The 23,081-nt window shown below is 35.0% G+C and overlaps 1 non-coding gene across 1 annotated transcript; it reads right to left on the reverse strand.

Moving 5' to 3' along the window:
* Positions 1–22,093: 22,093 nt before the first annotated feature.
* On the reverse strand, positions 22,094–22,200 carry LOC111892141 (small nucleolar RNA R71). The gene has a single exon (XR_002850452.1). It is a non-coding gene; the product is annotated as a small nucleolar RNA R71 (small nucleolar RNA).
* Between the last annotated feature and the right edge of the window lie 881 nt (positions 22,201–23,081).

Raw genomic sequence — 23,081 nt, forward strand, 5'->3', positions numbered from 1 at the left:
GCATGCTTTATGCATGGGATAGCTATTGTTGTAATTTGAGTAATAAGTTGATTTTCTGAAATAGTAAACGATAATAATGAGTAATCAATATGGTGGTTAAATAGAAGTGTTTTATTTACTCTCACAAGTTTGAGGCCATATAGGATTAGGTATTATTGTTATGTTTCAATTTGCATGTTTTGACTTCCAGAATAACTAGGTTATTCAAACATCCACAGTCAGTCATACGTTGGGAGTAGGTATGAATAAAGACTGTCATGAATCTGTCTGTAGATTATCTGAAGTGTTTAGACATAGCACAAGTTTGCTGCAGAGTTCATGAGTGCTTTGATAAGATTAGAGTATTGGATTAAACCCATGCTCACTTGGATCACTTCATAGATTTATCACGAGTGATTAGTGAGACAATAATATTGTATATTCTTGAAACCGAGACATGTGAGTTGTTATTTGTTGATTGGTTGCACATTGATAATAAGTAAGCGCACCGGTAACTTGGTGTTATAAAACTTATTGTTGTGTATGATTCGATCAGTAAATGCAAGCAAGCATATGAGTCAAAGTTTATCCATTCCTTTTACTCAAAGTGGGATAAAAGCGATATCTGTGGGCCTCTCGATGATTTAGTGATGACACCTAAGCGCTTGGCCAAGCGGGGACTAAGTTGATGTGTTAAATTGTAGTCTGTTATCAGTCGTCATAAATCGGAAGTCGGGAAACAGTATAGAGAGAATGATTGGAATTCATGTCTTTTGTCTATACGATATCTTGAGAATGGAGGAATATATAATCCCTTATCTAGAGGACACGCTATCTGATAAGATCAGAGTTGACAGCGGCTTTTGAAAGCTATGATTGCTGATCAGGTTCTGAAGTCATACGGAAAATAGTTATTAGACTTATCCAAGTGGGAGACTGTTGGATTAGTGTCTAAGTCCATAACTATTTTGGTATGTACTTGACCCGATTATGAGCATGGTCCTTTTGGGTTGCCTTCACCATAGCAATATGTAGGATGATTTAAGGAGAGAAAGGTTTAAATATGATTTATTAATATATTATGAGAATAATATATTAAAGGGGAAATCATATTGTTTAATTAATATTAGTCGAGAATTAATTAAGAATTAATTTTGTGGCTAAAAGAGATTAATTAAATTTAGGGGACTGGACTGCAATTATTGGATAATTGAGTTATTGGGCTAAGGAATGCTAAAAGAACAAGGGGTGAACGAAATTATGATGGAAGCCCATCATATTTTCGTCCATGGCCTTATCCAGAAAGTTCCATGGGCTGCTTAGAGTTTAAGCTGTCCATTAGGGTTTTGACTGAAACCCTAGCAGCCCACACAAGTATATAAAGGACCCCTTAGGCTCCCAAAACGGGGACAACTGATTCTCTAGGGTTTCCAACCGTTTTTGGGCAGCCTCTCTTCTTCTCCTCTTCATCCAAGTTGCATAAGGTGTTTGTGACTCCATTAGAGGTGCATCACTTGAGGCATTAAGCTTTTTAAGGCTAATCCGAGCAAGGAATTGAATGTTATTGCTATATAACAATCAAAGGTAATTCTCTAAACCCTAATTCAGTTTATAACATGTTAGATCTAAGTTTATTAGTCTTGGATTCAAAGCATGTACAATAGAGAAACCTAGATCCAAGCATTAGGGTTTGTATGAGCACATAGGACTATTCTTATGCCTAAAACCCAACACATTACCGACTAGGTCAAAGTTCGACAATGGCTTTGAGAGCCTCAATTTGCTAATCAATTTTTTGAAGTATATCGGCAACTATAGTTATTAGACTTATCCAAGTGAGAGACTGTTGGATTAGGTGTCTAAGCTCATAACTATAATTGCTATGATCTTGAATTGATAATAGTGTTGGATTTTACGTCTAAGCCCATAACTATAATTGGTATGTACTGGATTTGATATGTAGCATGGTCCTTTTGGGTTGCCTTCACTCATGCAACTTGACAGGATAACTAATGGAGAGAGAGAGAGAGAGAGAGAGAGAGTGAGATAGTAGAATTTATTATGTGAAATAATAAATTGGTATTTAAAATGATTTTATTAATATATTATAAGATTAATATATTATTTGGAAATCATATTATTAATTAGTATTTAATTAGATATTAATTTGATATTAATTTTGGGATTAAAGGAACTGATTAATAATGGAGGGGTTGTTTTGCAAATCATTGACAGTTGCAAAACTAAGCTATTGGACTTCTTAATTAGGAGTGGACGAAATCCTATAGGGAAGCCCTATAGATTTCGAACAAGGCCTCATAAGGAGGAATTCATGGGCTGTTTAAGCCTTAAGTAGGAATTAGGGTTTCCTTCAGAAACCCTAGCAGACCACAGCTATATAAACCCCTTCATACACTAGGAATTTGGGCCCTATGCTTGAAAGAAAGAAACCCTAGCCGATTTCTAAGTGTCTCTCCTATCATCCTTTGCATTGGGTGTATGACTCCATTAGAGGTGCAACACTTAGGGAACTAAGCTTTCAAGTGTCAAGGATTATTCTTGTTATTACTATATAACAAGTGAGGTAATATTCTAACTTTATTTTCATATAGGTTTCAAAAATTGCATGCTAGTTCTAGGGTTATTGCTTTGGTATTCAATTTTCATGTTCAATAGAGAGAAACTTAGATCCAAAGCAATTAGGGTTGCATGATCACATAGGAATATTGATATGCTCATAACCCATCAATGGTATCAGAGCTGATATATGCATAATTAGTCATATATTTTATGTTAAATCTTAATACATTTTGGCTATTTTATTGTGAATTATGAACAAAAGGTACTTAAATATGTTTAAAATATATTTGTAGCAATAAAGACATGATCGGAAGGAAAAGGAAGCAGATTTAGCAATTGGAATCTTGTATCTTGGATTTTGAAGAAACAAGGTGGTTGTTAGCCAGCTTGACACCTCTTGAGTGTTTTAGCCATATCTCATGAACCGTAAGTCCGATTGACAAGATTCAAATTTTTTTTGAAAACTAGATACAATTTCAGATGACTTTCGCGTTTTGAGAAAATATTGATTCCAAACGGACTCGACGAGTTGGTCCTCAACTCGACGAGTTGATTAGAAAGTTTGCGATTCTCGATGCTCACTTGCCGCATACGGGATTTTAAGTGATGGACTCGTCGAGTCGATCACTAGACTTGCCGCGTTGGCCTTGTTTTCAGAATATATATATATATATATATATATATATATATATATATATATATATATATATATATATATATATATATATAAACGCTTCTCATTCGAACCCTAACTAATGGGGGGAACCCTTGGGGGTTAATTTGCGACTAGAGGTGAAGCTGGAAGCCCTCGAACTCGTGGAACAATCCTAGCTTTCAATTTTGAGAAGATTAAAGGCAATTTAGGTTTACTCTTGAATTAATCTTTCGTTCGAACTATGTGTGAACTATTAGATTTCATTTTTGAGTTGTTTTTGTCGTAATTATGAGCTAAAACTCATATCTTCTTTTTAGGGTAGATGAATTTATGAATATGACTTGATTTTATGGTTTGATTAATTTAATTTGGTGAATTTTGTTTTGTTAGGCTTGTTAAAGATCCTTATGTGTTAACAATAACTATTTTCTATTAATTAACCAGTAATTGAGTTGCATGAACATCTCTTAGTTGCTAATCTCATATGATTTATGTGAAAACATTGTTATATGCCTAGGAATAGCGAACGTGAAACTAGGGTTAACTAGAAAATAGGTAAGTTAATGTGTGAGCTTGTGTGACAAACCATCAACAAGGGGTTAATTGAATTAGCATATTTGATTATCTTACTACAAGTCTTACTTAACCCGAATCAACAAACTAGGAAATCTATTAGTTTAATCAACTAGCCACTGCTTGAATTGGTATGTTTTCTAAGGATTAATAATAGCGAACGTGAACCTAATCACACTAATCCATAGCCAATGCCAGTTAATCCATTGCACTTGTCATAAAATCAACCATAGGAGTAAATGAATCGAACCTAAACAGAAGTCTTCTCCATTATTGAATTTAGTGATTGTTTATTTGCTTTAGTTGTTAGTTTCTTAGTTTAAGTTTTATTTCATTGTTAAGTTTATTGTCTTGAAAAACTAGAGAAAACCCACTTTCTATTACTTGTTTTATAATATTAGCATTTATTTTAATTGTTTACCGTTCACTGTGTTCGATACCCTACTTGCTTGAACTATTTTATTAATCGATAGGTACACTGCCTTTCGTGTGTTTATTTTGTGTCTAAGTTAGTAGGATTAAAACTAGTGCATTTCACACACATCAAGAGCCTAGGATGTTTTTCAATTGAATTGATGCAATAGTGAATTGTCCAAAGAACAAGAAAGTCAAAATTTGATGTCTAGAGCTTAAACTCGATGAGTTGCTTGAACTTGATGAGTTCACTTGCCAACGCCACGAGTTGACTCGTCAGTTTCCAAATTTTTTGATTTTCTGATCAGTTTTTGAATAGGATAATTACCATAATTCGTTTTTATTGCCTAAAACCGAATTTTTTGAATGGTAACTTGATATCCTTATCAAAACTAAAAATTTGGTTAAATATGGATAATAATAAGATTATTTTAATTTGAAATTTAACCTATTGTTTTTGAAAAGTTTTAAAATACACCTATATGGTTTTATAGTTTAAATTTGAAATTAAAAGTTTTAGTTTTTCGAAATTTAAATGGTTAAACCTTATTATTTTTGAATTCTTTAAAAAATAAACCCTCATGGATTTTATTAAATTAATTAAGTGTTTAATTAAAAGAGAATTGATAAATCCATATATGGTTTAAGTTTAACTAAATTAAAACTTTATATTATTACAAGATTAAACCACTTAGTATTTTAAAAGTTTAAAATACACCCTTATACTATATAAAATTAAAAGTCTAATATATTTTATATGTATAAGAAAAGTCAGTCTTACCGTTAGTATGCCTCATTCGCGAAGCTGCTCTATAAGGGGGTGTTTAAGGAAGCGACCTGTAAAGTGACCGCCATTAGGTATCCACTCTTACCCACCACACTCGTGACTAGTGAAGGGTCGTTGGCCAAACGTGTAGGATAGGACTCTAAATCCTCATTAAAAGTATAATGAATGATAAAGTAACTAACCACTTTTATAAATTCCTAATCTTAGTTACGTTAAGAAAAATGTGAATTTGATGCTAACCCATGAAATTGCACAGTGCACCTTATTGGTCGTTAGTGGAGCGTGAATGGTTAACCGGTACACTAATATGGGACTAATGAAGGATGGAAATGGGTAGCTTGTAAATTATCGTTGATCAATGGAGCGTGTGTGGATAACCAGCACATTGATTAGATGATAAATGACATCGAGAGTACCAAGCTAATTTGTATGGTTATTCACACCTTGTTTGTGATTCTCGTTATCCTAGTCACAAACTTAAAGGGCATAATCGAGATGAAACATGCCATTGAAAAGTTTAATGAATCTAAAAAGATCTAGGAATTTCATTTAAAACCTAATTCGTTTAAAATTTCGTTTTCATGGTGGAATTCATAAATCTTCATTTACCCACCTTCAAATAATTTACAATTGGATTACGACGTCCCTCTTCCGAATTGTGAATTATTGTATTGGGTCCTAGGCTTAATATTTGAATTGGGTGTTATATTAAGGATTAAATTAACTAACTTGAATTTCTCCCTTTTGTAGATGTATAGTTCTAACAACTATGGTTTTCCTCAATCCTTTGGTAAAAGCTTTCCTTTTGAAGATGTTATTCCACATGTCGATCAAGGTGAAAGATCATTCCATTCTTCTTGCATTGGTGGAACTGGAAATCATACTTCTCTTCCTCCACCTCCTCCAGTGTTTCTCCCCGACCCATGATTTTGTCAACTTGAAAAGTTCAAAGTTACTCAATCCCTATTGACATGCAAACACCAATATGGAAGGTCTGTGTGTGTACACATCCTCAAGATGAAGTCACACATTGACAAATTGGGAATGTTGGGTGTCATTTTCCCAAAGGAGCCGGCTGTTGACTTGGTTCTTCGATCTCTTCCCGAGTCGTATAGTCAATTCTTTAAGGATTACCATATGACAGATCACAATGTGACCCTCTTGGATCTAACATATTCGCTAATTGCAGCTGAAACAAGAATGCTTTGGTGCACTGGTCAAGCAAAGTCTTTTGGAAGATACACCTCCCAAAGTTCCATGGACGTTGGTGAGGGCAACCATGATAGTCTATAAATGGTTTCGACTCCTAAGGGAGGGAAACTGGCCATGGTCGAAAAGTTTGACCGCAACAGGAAGGCCAATTCTAAGATAGTTTCACGTGCCACTCTGGAAGAGTCCATCTATCTATATTACCGATTGAAGGGGCATTGGAAACAAAGCTACCCAAACTACCTGAGAGATCTTAGAGATGATAAAGTCAAATTGTATGACTGTATTTCATTTACATCCACTATCTAACTCTATTAAGTTCCTGTTTATAGATTCTTATTACATGATGTGTTAATCTTATTTTGATGTTTTGTAGGATCAATGAAAATAAATGAAGCTTGAGAGGAAGTAGAGGCTGATTCTGATATGAAGAAATGGATTTCTATCACATGTTTCAAAAGATCAGAATTTGGATGCTGCTTAGGAGTTATGATAGATTGCTTAGGAATATTTAGAAACATAGTTTTCATATGTATTTTCATTGTAAAGACAAGCTTTTCGCATTTTATCAATAAAATAAAATTTGATTTTATCTTATTTTACGTTTCCTTGCGATGACATTTATGAAAATTAGTGTTTGTATTTCTATTATTAGCAATGTTGAGAATGGATTTGATTCTTAGTTATATCGCTTGTGGTAGTGTCAAAATTTACCAAGTGAGGAAGGATTCTCATCACCCAACTTTCAATTGGACAGAAACTTTGAATCATACGATTTGTATTGAGTGATGTATGAGAATATTCATCTTTGGAAGATTGAGACTAATTCCATGTTCACATGTATATGTGAGTCAAGTTAAGGACTGAAGGATCTAGTACACATTGATGTGGACTGTTCAGATCCACCACAAAGGACGATAGAACCATTCGTCATGATTTATTGTTGGTTCGGTAAATATGGTTATGCTTATAAGATTAAGTATAATTTTGATACTTTGAAAAGTTTCAAAGTATAGCAGAACGAATAAGCAGAATCCATTGGGCAGAAAGATAAAAGTTTCTCCAATCTGTAAGGAAAGGAGAGTACTTTTGTATCATGTTTTATGATCATTCTAATGATTAAGGAACCATGTCACAATTGATCCTCTAAGGACACCTTAGTTCATTTATATGACTAAGAAGAGGAATCAGGTATTTTTGAAAGGGTTAAATCAAGAAGATGAGTCACACTTCGTTCTGATATCAAGTTTTAGAGTTATACTCTAGTTACTCAAAGTTGTACCATGAGCAATATGTTCTAAGTAGGTTTACAACACCTCATGAAATGTGGAATAGAAATGTTTTCTTACTCTTTCACATTTGAAATTGGTAATTGTGTTGTTTTGGTTTAAAACAAGTGCCAACTAAGACCAATTATATGAAGTGTTTTCTTGATTAGAACTCAAACTAGCTCTTGAATATTTGTTTTTCGAGTAATGTTTCTTGACAGAGAATCTTATATGTCAAGAGGTCAGTGGGAGTCTAAATGCTCTTGTATAGTTTCAGGAACTAATCAAGAATAAACCTTTTAGTTATCATTAGCGCACGGCCTGAGGTTTACAACATATCGTGTTGACATATTCTTGTTTCTATGACCATTCCAGTTAAGTTGACTATGCATGTGAGTTCTATGAGTTCTTAATTGATTGCATAAGGCAAAGCACCTTGATCAATGAAGGTACATTGATCTGTATGAGTGAACTGCTCAATAACCTAGAAGCACTGGTAGGCCTCTTGTGCTGTCAGATGGGAAGAAATTAAGATTAAGTAAGTTCAGTCCATATGAGTTTGAATTTGTCATGAACCTTGTCTTGTGGTAGTGGATGGAAATGAAAAATTCGTATGCATAGGAATACATCCACCATAAAATCTAGGTGACAAGAGGTTTCTCTCTACTTCATGAAAAATGATTGTGAAGAGACGGTTTCACTAGTACATTTTACAGGATTAGAGTCAACAATTATGATTATTGCATTCTTGAATTCGAGTATGATTACGAAATCCCTTTTCATAGTTCTAATTGTGAGAAATGGCAAATAGTTTGAACATTTGGGACATATTGTTGTAAGTTCTAAAAGGGTTTAGACACACACATAGGCTATCTAAAGAAAAGTGTATGACCTTGAGAAATATAGATAAAGACCTATCGAAGCACCACATATTAGAAATTTGAACTTTGGTAAGAAAGTCAATAGGTATTGATTTCTAGAAGTCCAGCTGATTTCTGAGTACATGTCAAAGCTAGTGGGAGCATAATTGTTATGCTCACAAGAACATAATTGTTATGCGAGTGAGAGCGTGATTATTATGTTAAGTGTTGCAAGTTAGCAATGTTATTTATAGGAAACAAAGTTCTAAATTTTGCAAAGTCGCAAAATTTGTAAATTGTTTCGCTATAGTAACGCTTAAGGGAGAGAGCATTTATACTTCATTTCGAATCTAAAAGTTTAGATTGAAATTTTAATAGAACTTAGTCATGAACATATATGAATGTCATGTTGAAGTGATTCAACATAGGAAATTCCATATATGGAAATATTATAGCGAGAGACTGGTCTAGTATCATGTAAATCATTATGAATCATATACCACATGCTTCGGATATAGGATCGATTGCTTATGCTTTAATATTCGCTTGTTCTGATTTTTCCAAATTCCTAGCGCATTAAGAGGGAAAAAGGACTAGAACTGGATATGACTAAAGTTGTTAACAACTATCAAGGACAATTTGAGGTTCGCTAAAGATTGGTTGCTTATGGACAGTTGGAAGTATAGTATATTTTTGGAAGAACCATATTGACTTGTTCTGAATAAAGGTAACTCTTGTTTAGAATTGTTGGTCATATCGAAATATGAAAATGTTTTTATTATGGGAGATGGATATTGAGATATATGTGCGAGTTAGAAAGTTTAATGCTAGAAGGATACTCAAGGAATGCTCTTTGAATGTGAGACATAAGTTCCATGGAATTGTTTTTTTAACCAATCTCCAATGAAATTTTTTGCAATATCATTGGCAAAGTCTCTGTGACTTTGGTGCCTTGACATTACAAAAGGATTATTGCATGTAAGTTTAGAATCTAACGGATTCTAGTAGTGGCAAGAATTTGGTATTCTTACACTTGTGATAAGGATTTGGAATTGTGAAATGAGCATCGTTGGTGTAGCACCTGGGTCTTGGTACATATTTCTTTCTAAGTATTTTGCATTTTTGCCCTTGGACATGGCGAGTTGAAAGACCAACTCGCCGAGTAGAAGCGGGACGAGACGTGGTATTTAAGTGATGGACTGGACGAGTAGACCCTGTCTGGACAAAAACCCTAATTCGAGGGTTTGCACCCTATTTAAGCAATGTTATGTCGGCCACAACGTCCCTTATGCTCCCAGAACACCTCTCATTGAAACCCTAGCCATTATTGAAGCAATCTAAGCCTTGTTGGTGGATTTTGGTGCTTGTAGTCTTCAAAAGGAAGGAGAAAAGCTTGAGGAAGCAAGTAAAGACCAAGGGAACCCAAGTTTGTGAACCTTCTACAGTTCATTGAAGGTAGAAAGCTGTAACCTTGCTCTGTCATTTGTTAGATCCCTTTTTGGGGAGATCTAGGGCTTTTATAAGCCATTTTTGATGGCCAGCCATGATTGCAAACATGGTTAGGGGTTAGAGCTTCTGAATCATCTCATTAAGGGAGTCACAAGGCAGTTGGGGACTTCTTTTGTACCCATAAAAGGTCCCATGCATCATAAGAGCTTCTTTTATGTCTTTTTGAGCTCAAAGTCCCATGCAAGCACGTAAAGTTTGTAACTTTATGTGCTAGATTGATTGTAGAAGCTTGGATGTATCTTTTGATCAAAGGTTGTACATCAGAAATCGAGGATTTAGAGTGTGGAAGTGACCGAATCGGCGAGTCCGTTCCTAGGACTCAACGAGTCCAAGGTTTTGAGTCCAATATCTGTTGATGGTCAAAAGAACTCAGTTGAGTGTTAGAAGGGTTGTAACTGGACAAAAAGAGTGACCCAATGCATTGGACGTAATTTTAGACCTGGAGTTCATGGGACTTGACGAGTACTAGAACAGACTCGACGAGTCCAAGGCAATCTTCTTAAGATTGAAGATGAACTTGACGAGTTGTTCATGCAACTCGGCGAGTCGAGGACAGGACTTGTTCATCAAATGAAGGTGGACTTGACGAGTGTTCATACAACTGGCGATTCAGATGAGTTTCAAGCGAGGTTCATACAAGAGCAGAACTCGTCGAGTCAATGCCAAACTCGACGAGTCGAGACGTGGATAAGGAAGAGTAAAGGGCTAGGGACTCGACGAGTTGACGGCCCAACTCGGCAATTTAGGTTAACTTGAAGTTGACTTTGAGTGGACTCAGACTAACCTTGTTTAGGGTTGCACGTGTTGTGTGTTGACTTGAAGGCTGTTGTGTAGGAATCGAGGAGTCGACTTGTGCACCGAGGATAATTCAAACACTGCACGACATTGAGGTGAGTTACCTTCCAGTAGGGGTGGGTCTAAGGCCACAATACCGGCCCACCAAAAAGGGGTATTTAGAAGATGATTTTCTTTGTGATAATTATCTTGCTCTAGTCATGTGTTTTGGTCATGAGATTTAACTGTATGACATGTTATGTGTGTAGTATGACATTTTTGAAGGTTACCGGTTGAAAGATATCGACGATATTGTATGGTATGTGGTATGATGGGGGAACTCACTAAGGTTTGTGCTTACAGTTTTAGTTTTTGTTTCAGGAACCTCTTCGTCGAAGGGAAGGAGCCGGCGGTGTAGCAGCGCATCACACACACATGGTTTCCGCATTGACTTTCTGGGATTGTACTATGATTTTCATTACTTTTGATGTCATGGTTTGAGACACAACATTATGATTTTGTAAGGTGTTGTTTTATCGACAATGTTTTGGTAAAATGTTTATTAAACATGTTAATTCAAAAATGAAGTTTTCGGGCTTGAATTTTGGGATGTTACAAGTTGGAAATTTGTTCAATTGATCTATTTCACAAAGGAAAGGACCATAGATAAACTTAGTGTGCATTCTTGGAGCATGGGATGACTATTGTTTTAATTCAAGTATTAAGCTGATTGTTCGAAACATTATACAATGAATAAGGTCTAATTAATATGGTGATTAAATAATAAGTGTTTTACTTATATGCAAAAGTTTTGAGACCATATTGGATTAGATTATTCTTGTGTTTCACTTTTCATGTTTTACTTCCCGAATAACTAGGTTATTCAAACATCCACAGTCGATCATCATTTAGGAAGTAAGTAATAAATTAAGACTGTCATGAATCTGACTGTAGATTGTCTAAGTGCTTAGACATAACAAATGTTTATTGCAGTGTTCATGAGTACTCCTGAAATAAGAATTTGAGTATTGGATAAAACCACGCTCAAGAATTACATCATGGGTTTTATTACGAGTAATATTGAGACGATAATATCTTATATTCTTGAAACGGTGCCATATGAGTTGTTGTTTACAAATCGGTTATGCATTTATTATATGTAAACACATCAATAACTTGATGTTTACAAAACATATTGTTGTGTGTTATTTGATGAGTAAATTATGTAAGCATATGAGTCGAAGTTTATCCGTTCCTTTTATCCTAAATGAGATAAAAGCGATATATGTGGGCCCCTCGATGATTTAGTGATGACACCCTAAGCGCTTGGCCAAGCCTGGACTGATTTGATTTGTTCAATTAGTCAGTCATCATAATCCGAAATCGGGAAACAAAGCTTGGACAGAGAGAAGGATTATAATCCATATCTTGTGTCCATACGATATCTTGTAGAACGAAGGGATATTTGATCACCTATCTGAGGACACGTCACTGCTAAGATCAGAGTACGATTGCGGCTTTTGAGAGCTACGATTGCTAGTCAAATTTTGATGTCATACTTGCAATAATAGCTATTAGACTTATCCAAGTGGGAGACTGTTGGATTTGGTGTCTAATCACATAACTATAATTAGTATGTACTTGATTTGATATGTAGCATGGTCCTTTTGGGTTGCCTTCACTCATGCTACTTGACGTGATGACTGGTGGAGAGAGAAAGAGAAAGAGAGAGAGAGAGGTAGAATTTATTATGTGAAATAATAAATTGGTACTCAAAATGATTTTTATTAATACATTATAAGTTAACATATTATTTGGAAATCATATTATTAATTAGTATTTAATCAAAAAATAATTTGATATTAGTTTTAGGATTAAATGAACTAATTAATAATGGAGGGGCTGTTTTGTAAATCATTGATAGTTACAGAACTAGGCTATTGGACTCCGTAATTAGGAGCGGACAAAATCCTATAGGGAAGCGCTATAGATTTCATCCAAGGCATCATAAGGAGGAGTCCATGGGCTACTTAAGCCTTAAGTAGGAATTAGGGTTTCCCCTAGAAACCCTAGCAGCCTATAGCTATATAAACCCATTCATACACTAGGAATTTGGGCCATATGCTTGAAAGAAAGAAACCCTAGCCGATTTCTAAGTGTCTCTCCTTTCATCCTTTGCATTGGGTGTTTGTGAATCCATTAGAAGTGCAACAGTTAGGGCACTAAGATTTCCAAAGTCAAGGATTATTCTTGTTATTACTATATAACAAGTGAGGTAATATTCTAACCCTATTTTCATATGGATTTCGAAAATTGTATGCTAGTTCTATGGTTATTGCTTTGGTATTTAATTTTCATCTTCAATAGAAAAAAACTTAGATCCAAAGCAATTAGGGTTGCATGATCACATAGGAATATAGATATGCTCATAACCCATCAAGTAGCAATGTCCTTTTGGGTTGCCTTCATACTAGTAACTAGACATGATGATTAATTGAGAAAGAGGAAGAATTTATTAATTTGATTAATAAGTTGAAATGAATGATTTATTAATGTATTATTTAAATACTATATTAATTGGAAATCATATTATTTAATTAATAGTTAATTAGAAATTAATTGGAATTAATTTTGGGATTAATCGAATTAATTAAAAGTACATGGACTATTTGGTAATTTATTGATAGTTGAGGAAAGAAGCTCTAGAACCCTTGTAAGGGTCGAAGTTTATTTGTAAGGTGTCGAAAGTTTTGTAATGTTATTTACAAAGGCAATGTTAGTTTCGAATCTGTAATGTCGAAGTCCTTTGTATTTTTTGTTTGCTTTCTATTTCCAATAAATAAGGAAAGATACCTCGACTAGATAGAACTTTTTCCCTCAATTCTGTCTAAACTCTCTCTGTATCTCGAAAGCATATTTGAACTGAAACCAAATCTTATTTACTCTCGGTGTTATTACTTCTTATCAATTTTGATCTCGTTTCATTACTCGATAAATCAAACTACTACAATTGGTATCAGAGCAGGAATCATACAACAATGATCTGATTTTCATTATGTATCAATCGTATTTTGAGTTTCATCTTGGATTCAGAAATTTCTGCACCTTTGATACTGAAAATCATCCTTCATCTTCAGTTGTGATTCGATTCTTCAACTCGTTTGTATAATCGAGTGTTCTTCTTGTTCTTTCTCTTGAATTCATCCAATAATTCTCAATTTTTTAAAGTTTTTCTGAGAATTTGTCCGTACATACATGGCGAATTTTAACATGAACACAATGACATCGTATTCTCATCTCCTTGGGTCGTCTACGAAGATTCCAATGCTGATTCCAGAGTATTATGATTAGTGGGCCGATCGAATGGAGGATTACTTGAATGGCATAAATGAAGAGCTATGGAAATGCATTACTAATGATGTAATTCCACCTTCTTTTATTGGAAGAATAGGTACTTCTTCATCACCTCCAAGTGTTACTGAACAAAATGAAAGGTTGAAGAAGTATGAGAAGAAATGCATGAGAAAGCTTCGTGGTGTTCTTCCTCCCATGGTGTATAATCATGTTCGTACTTGCAAAACTTCAAAAGAGATCTGGAGTACGTTGAAGGAAAAGTACCAGGGGAGTGAGAAGACCAAAATCAGTTCTGTTAAATAATGTGTGATTGAATTAAGAGAATTCAAGCAGAAAGATGGAGAAACTATTGGAATGTATTATGATCGTCTAAACGAGCTTATCTACAAGTGCACAAGGTATGGAATCAAAAGTACTAACGTGGAATACAACATTACTTTTGTTCTGGGTCTTCGCAAAGAATGGAGGAGTGTAAGTTTGATGATTAAGACACAACATGGTTTCGATTTTCTACCTTAAATGATGTTTACAACCAGCTAAAAACTCATGAAACTGAAGTGAATGAAATGGTAGAAGAGTAAAGGATCAGTCTAGGTGGTCCTTTAGCTCTAGTATCGAAGGTTAGTGGTAGAGAAAGTGAGAAGGAAGTTGCTGAGAATGAGGGTTCTGAGGAAGAAGTTCTTATCGTCAACTCGGACGATAAAGCTGTTGCATTTTACTCCAACAACAAGGTGAAGAAGTTTTACATGAAGCCATTTAATATGAAGATGAAGTATGGAGAAACGAAGGGAAGTTATTTTGGGAAGGTTAGTGAGGAGAAGAGGTTTGAGAAGAAAGAGGTAAAGGCTGAGGATTCGAAACAAGAGAAGAAGTTGAAGGGTGATTCAAGGATAGATTGTCATTATTGTCATGGAGAAAACCACATGGCTAATGACTATATGCTGAGAAAGAAAGAAGAAAAGAAGAATAAAGTGAAGGATGAGGCTTATTACTCTAAGAAGCTGGAGGAAGTCAGGAAAAAGTCAAAAAAATCTTTCACTTGTGGCTAGAGGAGAAGATGAAGATGAGGGAAAGTATCAGATATGGTCATCGGGGTCTGATGACGAAGAGATGAGAAATCCAACCCATGGGGTCATGTATGCAAGGTACGAGGATGTCGAAGAAGAGAATGTAACAGGCAGATGCTTTGTTTCGAAGTCAGGAGATAATGCACCAATGACTGTGAAGGTATATTCTCTACTTAAATCCTTTAACATTCCTTCATCTGCATATAATTTTGTATTAACTGAGTTTGATGCTTCTGTTACTTATGTAAATAATCTTGTTGTTTCCACTAGCAATGAAGCTAAGAAATCTAGTATTCAGTTACAAGAAACTTAAAGAATCCTGGAAACAAAGAAGACTATGATAGATTGTTTAGAGTTGCAGATAACAAATATTATGGTAGATAGAGATAATCTTAGCACTAATAATGAAAATTCTATTGAAACAAAGGAGCATATATTGTAATTCTGCTAAGAGACTCTATGGAAAATTAACTGAATTACATCATTCGTGTGAAATTAGTAGAGAACAACATAGGAAGCTTCTACCATTTTTAGCTTTCGAAAGAGAAAAAGTAGATGAAACTTCTTATGATTGTGAGATGAATATTTCAGATTTTGATAAAGTTCTAGATAATAGACATACATATGGAATTGTGAAATTTGATGAATGTCGGGATGCTAATGAATTAGTTGAAATTGTGAATGACACCTTAACGAAAAACGAACAACTTTAAATTTTGAAAAGAACTGCGAATTTGAAATCTGACAATCAATCTAATTTTGCTGATATTGAAGATAATTCTGATAGTTTTAGCGAAATCAGTGAAATTGAAGATGTCGATTTTTATCAGTTGTTTGTCATTAATGTCACATCTTTGAGTAAAGGCAAAGAAAAATATAATGATTTGTTAGTTGAGACTGACACTGATCAAGCCTCCAGTTCAAAAGTTTGTGATTTTGATCATGTAAGTGTCAGAGATAGTCAAACTGGCAGTAGTGATGACGAGGAGGATGATGACGAAATTTCGAAAGACACAACCCCTACAAAAGATGTTTTGAAAGAAAATGAAATACCAGTAATTGTTGTTGATCAAGTGTATGGTGAAACAGAAAATTTCGACAAGGTGTTGAAAGAAAAATGTGCTCATTATCTCGAAACAAATACGGTTGTGTTTCCAAATTTCCAGTGCACAGATGATGTCATTTTTCCAAATCAGGTATTTGTTATGATTGGGAATGTTGAAAACATCAAACCTGAATTTAACAAATTGGTAGATGAGGATAATAAGCAAACTTCAAAACAAGATTTTTTCTCTAATCAAAGTGTTGATGAAAATAATCTAACAAATAATCCATACATTACTAAAAGACAAAAACCTCAACGAACATGGGTTGAAAAATTGAAATTTTCGAAAGAGGTTGAAACGCAATTGGAAGTCAAATCACAAAATGTGAAAATAAATTCAAAACAATTTAAGGATCAAATTGACAATTCTTCGAAAGAAAATGGAAATTTCAAAGAGATAGGTAAGAAATAAAATCTTTTGGCAAATTGTTGAGTCTCGAATGAAACAAAATGATTTGCAAAAGAAAAGAACTAAAAAGAAAATATCTGAAAAAGGTTAAGACAATGTCTTCATCAAGTTCAATTATAAAGAAAAATCCCGCTCTGTCTAAAAAGCATTTGTTTCACTCAACTTCACATACTAACTTTTCAAAAATAAAAAATCAAGAAACTAAGTTTTTGTCACGAACTCAAAGTCACACATCTCATGAAAAGAAATTTTCAAATTCGACAAATTCATCATATTTGACGAAGCCTTTTTCTAATAATCAAACAAGGTTTTTCAATGATGGTTTTTCCAAATCATTTCCATCTAAAACCAATTCATCCTAATTGAAGAAGTCACAACAGTGTTTTAAGTCAAAGGTCGACACACAAAAGTTTGATAAATTTCATTCAAAATGAAATGTTAAATTCACACCACAATAACTAAATTTTCCCAATCCTCCTGCGAAAGAAGCTTTCAAGGTTTTATATACCAAGAGTAGATCAAATGTGCAAAATATCGATCATTAGTTTGAAGGAAAAGGGAAGTCTTATCAAACAGGAAAATACTCTCAACGGAAAATCAAAATTACTTATGAAAAGTATTTGAACGAAATGTTGAATGTCAGTTCATCATCGAAAGACTCGACATCTTCAATTAAGGCTTGGCGCCCTGTTTCGAAAGAAAAGGTAACAAAGCCACAATCTGAGAAGACAAAGGTGAAAGTCAGTGAAAGTCCTAATCTTTCGAAATGTTATATTTCTAAGCCTTTACCTAATGAAGTGGAATTAATTGATAGTTTTAAATCTAAAGTTCGTAATTGGATATTAGGATCTTCATTTCACAATGTGTTTCAAACTAAGCATAAAGGACCCAAACAGGCTTGGGTACCTAAAACTTTCCATTGATTGTAGGTTCTATGTGACGAGGAATATGATGAAAAATGGTATATCAGTAGTGGTTGCTCTCGTCACATGACTAGAAGGAAAGAGAATATACATGATTATCGACGTTTGAAAAATGTTGGTGTTATGAAGTTTGGTAGCAATCAAAAGTGTCAATCAAGGGATATGGTAAAGTCACAAATGGGAAGTTTACTGTAAATCGAGTTGCTTATGTCGAATGTCTTCAACATAATTTGATTAGTGTTTTGCAACTTGTTGTGGGCACATGAAATCAAGTGGTGTTTAATGAAGAATGAAGCATTATTTCGAATGTCAATACGAAAGAAGTTTTCCCAAATCCAAAAGAAAAGGAGACATGTTTACTCTCGACATAAAGCCTGTTGTTGGTGTTCCCTTTATATGTTTACTTTTAAAAGCTTCAGCAGATGTTAGTTGGCTTTGGCATCGACGTCTATCTCACTTGAAATTTTGAAATCTTAATAAATTGGTGGTAAATGATCTTGTTCGAGGCTTACCTGTATTAAAATTTGATAATGATACTTTGTGTGCAACATGCGAACAAGGGAAGCAACATCGACAAGGACATCCCATTATCATCGATTCAAAAATTATTGAACCATTGGAACTTCTTCATATTTATCTTTGTGGACCATCGACATTGAAACTCTCAACAAGAAACGGTACATTTTAGTCATTATTGATGATTTTTCTTGATTTATTTGGGTTTATTTTCTCAGATTAAAATCAGAAGTTGCTTAAATAATGATTGATTTTATGAAAAAGCTGGAAACAAGCTTGAAGAAGAAAGTTCAAAAAATCAAGAGTGATAATGGTTCCAAATTTAAGAATAATGCTCTTGATTCATTTTTAGTAGACAAAGGAATTTCGCATAATTTTTCTTCACCCTATACACCTCAGCTAAATGGGGTTGTTGAAAGGCGAAATCGTTCTCTTTGTGAAGTTGCAAGAACGATGCTCATATATGCAAATCTTCCTCAATATCTTTGGGCTGAAGCAGTTTCTACTGCATGTTTTACACAAAATATATTGTTCATTCGTCGAAGATTCAAAATTACTCCTTATGAAATTATCAATAATCGAAAACCTAATGTCAAATTCTTTCATGTTTTTGGTTGCAGGTGTTTTATCATGAATCTTAAGGATAATATTTCAAAGTTTCAGTCCAAAGCTGACTAAGGAATTTTCTTGGGTTATTCTCATAATTCGGTTGCATATCGAGTGTGGAATAGACGAACAAGGAAAACTGAAGTAACATTCAATTTTAGGTTCGATGATTATTATATCAAACAAGTTGAAAAGTGTTTCAAACAAAAACCAATACTTAATGAATCAAAAGATGAATGTGAAATTTTTAATTCGTCTGATTTTGATTATGATTTAATATTTGGTGTTCCAGATAGAGCTGCTGATGCTGAAATCAATGCTCAGGATAATCAACTTCTGGAATTATCAAAGCATTCTGATTGTTCGACACTTACTCAAGATGCAGTTGATGAAAACTCGACATCACCTTCTCCTGGAAATAGAAAAGGTATGCCAAATGATCAAGTGGAGGCGGAACACTTGCATTCGAATTCTCATGTTGAGGGGGAGCATTCTTTCGAGGGGGAGAATAGGAGAATGGATGATGATGTTGAGGGGGAGCAACCTGAAAATGAAATTGTCGAGGGGGAGCTAAATGTGTCTAATAATAATCAATATGAAAATTTTCATGATTTAAACGATAATAACTCTGTTGTAGGTTCAGAGAGTGAAGAAATGTTCGAAGTGCACCATTGGATTTTGATCCAGCATATCAACCATTGCAGAAATGGACAAGAAATCATCCAAAAGATTAAGTGCTTGGAAATCTACAAGATGGGGTGTTAACAAGAGCTAAACTTCGTGAAAAGGATGAGGTTCTTAATGCTCATCAGGAGTGTAGCATGTTTAATATCTTTATTTCAAAAATAGAACAAAAAACTGTTAAGGCTGCAATGGAACACTCAGATTGAGTTGTTGCAATGCAATCTGAATTTGAAAGAAATAGGGTTTAGAGATTAATTCCTAAACTAAAAGATGTTTCGATTGTTGGGTTAAAATGGATTTTCAAAAATAAAACAAACAAAGATGGTAATATTGTTCGAAATAAGGCTAGGCTTGTAGTTAAAGGTTATTCGCAATAAGAAGGTATCGACTATGAGGAAACCTTCTCCCCTATCGCAAGAATCGAGGTTGTTCTAATATTTTTGGCCTAAATAGCACACAAGGATTTTAATGTCTATCAGATGGAAGTCAAATGTGATTTTCTTAATGGAGAACTTGAAGAAACAGTATATGTTGAACAACCTCCAGGTTTCATCAATGAAGAATTTCCTAATTGATATTGCCATATTTATACTTATTTTTAGGCAATATTTAAGTACATTTTTATTAAAAAGTTGGTAATTTGTTTAGAATAATGGTATTTATGAGCTTAAATGTTATTTACAGCCAAAAAGAAGACATTTTGAAGAAAAGGGGACTGAAAGCGTTAAAGAAAGAAACTTTGGGAATTAAAAGAGTAAAAGTGAAGAAAATTTGGAAAAAGATTATTCACGACGTGAGACTTAAAGGATTCACGACGTAAATCGTTGGTTCTAGAAGATATGTACGCGGGTGAAGGAATCCTTGACGGGCACAGTTATCTACAACTCACGACGTGAATTTCTTACTATTCACGACGTGAATTTATGGATATCAGCAACTATATAAATCCTTGACCATTACGAATAGAGGCACCCTTGGGCAGAATGAGGGAGTTCCAGAAGACGATTTGGAGTGAAAGAAAGGTTCTGGAAGAAGGTTTTCAACATCAAAAAGAATAAAGGTTTATATTTTGGTTAAATAAGAACATGTCTTTCAGCTGTGTTGGTTTAGTTGCTATGATGAGCAGCTGAATCTAGCTACTCTTGTTTAGCTAGATGAAACTTTAAACTTATGAATAGTTATATGTTTATGGATTAAGTTTAGTTGGTAAAAATTGTTTGTGTTTGATTTGTATAACCTAGCATGCTACTGTTTGTTTATCTAATTGCTTGATTACATGTTCTGTGTAGCTTAGTGACCATTAAACTGCATGAACCTGTTTACCTAATGATTTAGTGAACATTGAATTGTTAGAGCTAGGATTGACTAATCTTAGTTAGTAATTAGAATAAATAAAGCTTAGCTGTGCTAGAGAACGTGTATTGTGATCATAATTGCGTTTATATAACAAATCTTACATAGCATATTTACATTCATAATTAGTTCTGTGTTAATTATGTGTGAACATACATGGTTTGACATGACTTATTTAATTATTGGTAAAGTTAGAACTAAATTACTAATACAACTAAAAACCAACTTAATAATCTGTAATCATTAGCTAGTCAGAAGGGAGAAGTGGATTCAAACTAAACAAGAGTGTGTGTTTTTAATTATTGAATTTGAATTTAAGTTCATCTGATCTTGTAAAATCAGGTAAAACCCCCTTTAAACTTGTTAATAATTAGGTTAATTTAATAGTAAGTAAATTAATTAGTAACACCGTTCCCTGTGATCGACACCTGACTTACCCAAGCTATACTGTAATCTGACTAGGTACACTGCCTATAAGTGCATAGTTAGTTAAGTTTGTTAGGTTATAAATATTAAAATTAGTGAGTACTTTTGTGCACATCAAGTTTTTGGCGCCGTTGCCGGGGAACGGCTTAGATTATTAGTTTATTTAGTTGCATTAGATTAATCGCCCCTTTTTGTGGAATAAAATCTGCAAAAAGGTTAATTGGTTATTTATTTTTGCTATCTTAGCTTAGTTTATTTTTTTCTGTTTTTGTCAAAGAGTTCACGACGTGAGTTTTAATAAACTCACAACGTGAAAGCTGAGATTTCAGTTTTTAGTTTTTCTTATTTTAGTCCAGTTTTACGTTTTTAGTTTAGCAAGTTGCAGGAGTTCATGACCAGAGGCTCAAACACACCCTTGGTGCCACCACTTGAAGATCCCGAGTCTGCAATTCACAAGAAAAAGACGCCCTTGCAAGAATTGAAGTCAGCTTTTTCAAGGAAGTCGGGAAAGAAGACAGGAGAGTCAAGTTCATCCCCGACGCACAAGAGCAATATTGAGCACTTGGATCAGACACCCGTCTAAACCGAGTCCGAATACGATATCGAGCCGGAATTTGAAGAACACACGAGCGAAACCGAGAACGAGCCAAGGAACGAGATGGAAACAATTGAAGAAATGTCCATGGGAGCTTACAAGAAGCGGATCCGAGAAGATGTGGGTCCCGGTTTAGTCCAACCCGCAATACCTGCCACTGCCACATTCGAGCTGAAGGGACATATATTGACTGCCCTGAAGGACATCCCATTCTTTGGGAAAGATCATGAGGATGCTTTTAAGCATCTAGATGAAGTCCATGACATTGCAAACTACTTCAATGTCCTAAATGTCAACAGAAACACAATCTTGCTTAGGATGCTTCCCATCACTTTCAAGGGAGCTGCTAAGGAGTGGTTAAAAGCACTCCCACCGGGTACAATCACCACTTGGGCTCAAATGCATGAGCAATTCCTGGACCAGTTTTTCCCGCCATCCAAGATAGACAAACTCAAGAAGGAAACAACCAACTTTGAGCAATAGCCGGGGGAGTCACTATACGAAGCATGGGAGCGGTACAAGGGCTTGCTCATAAATTTCCCTCAACATGACCTAAATGTGCAGCAAGAGATGTCAATCTTTTATGATGGGGTCAATGTGATGACAAGACAACTCCTTGATTCTCAAGGACCATTGATAAAGAAAAATCCAAGGGAGGTCAAGAAGGTAATTGAAGAATTCGCGAAGCACTCTCGCGAATACCACAACCCAAGGCAAGATGGAATCAAAGGCGGTGGAGGGGCCCAAACTGAAGAAATTGCAGCTGTCATGGACATGCTGAATAACATGGATCGCAGGATAACACAAATGGACTAGTCGATACATGCCATAAGAGTGGGGTGCGAGAGATGTAGTGGTCCACACTTGACCAAGGATTGCAATGTAGATGAGTTTGGGAACAGAAAAGCTCAAGTGTGCTACTCTAGTGGGGATAAGTTTGATAAGGACTGGAGGAAACCGAAGAAGGAGTGGCTGCCATATGAGGAGTATAAGAAGCAAAAAGAAGAGAACTATAGGCAAACAGGTCGATGCCTTTATCAAAAGGAGCAGCCACCAGCCGAGAAGAAACCCGACCTAGAGACCATTTTAATGAAGTTTATGGAAACTTCGGAAAAGAGACACGATGCCACTGATTCTTCCATTCTGGAACAACAAACTTTGATAAAGAATCAGCAAGCCTCCATCCATAACCTTGAAGTACAATTTGGTCAACTAGCCACTCTAGTTCATGAGAAGTCATCCCCGAAAAATACCGAAACGAAGACCCAATCTCCTGTAATGGCCATAGACACCGAAGAAGAAGCCATCTCGGAGTTCCTGGAAGCATTGGAAGAAGAACCACAAAACCCCGATGAAAAGATGAAGAAGATCAAGCTCGAAAATCATGAAGCTGCTGAGTTCCAGAATTGACGACGTGAACCTTATATGTTCACGA

This window comes from Lactuca sativa, chromosome 3 (genome assembly GCF_002870075.4).
Source record: "Lactuca sativa cultivar Salinas chromosome 3, Lsat_Salinas_v11, whole genome shotgun sequence".
Lineage (NCBI taxonomy): Eukaryota > Viridiplantae > Streptophyta > Magnoliopsida > Asterales > Asteraceae > Lactuca > Lactuca sativa.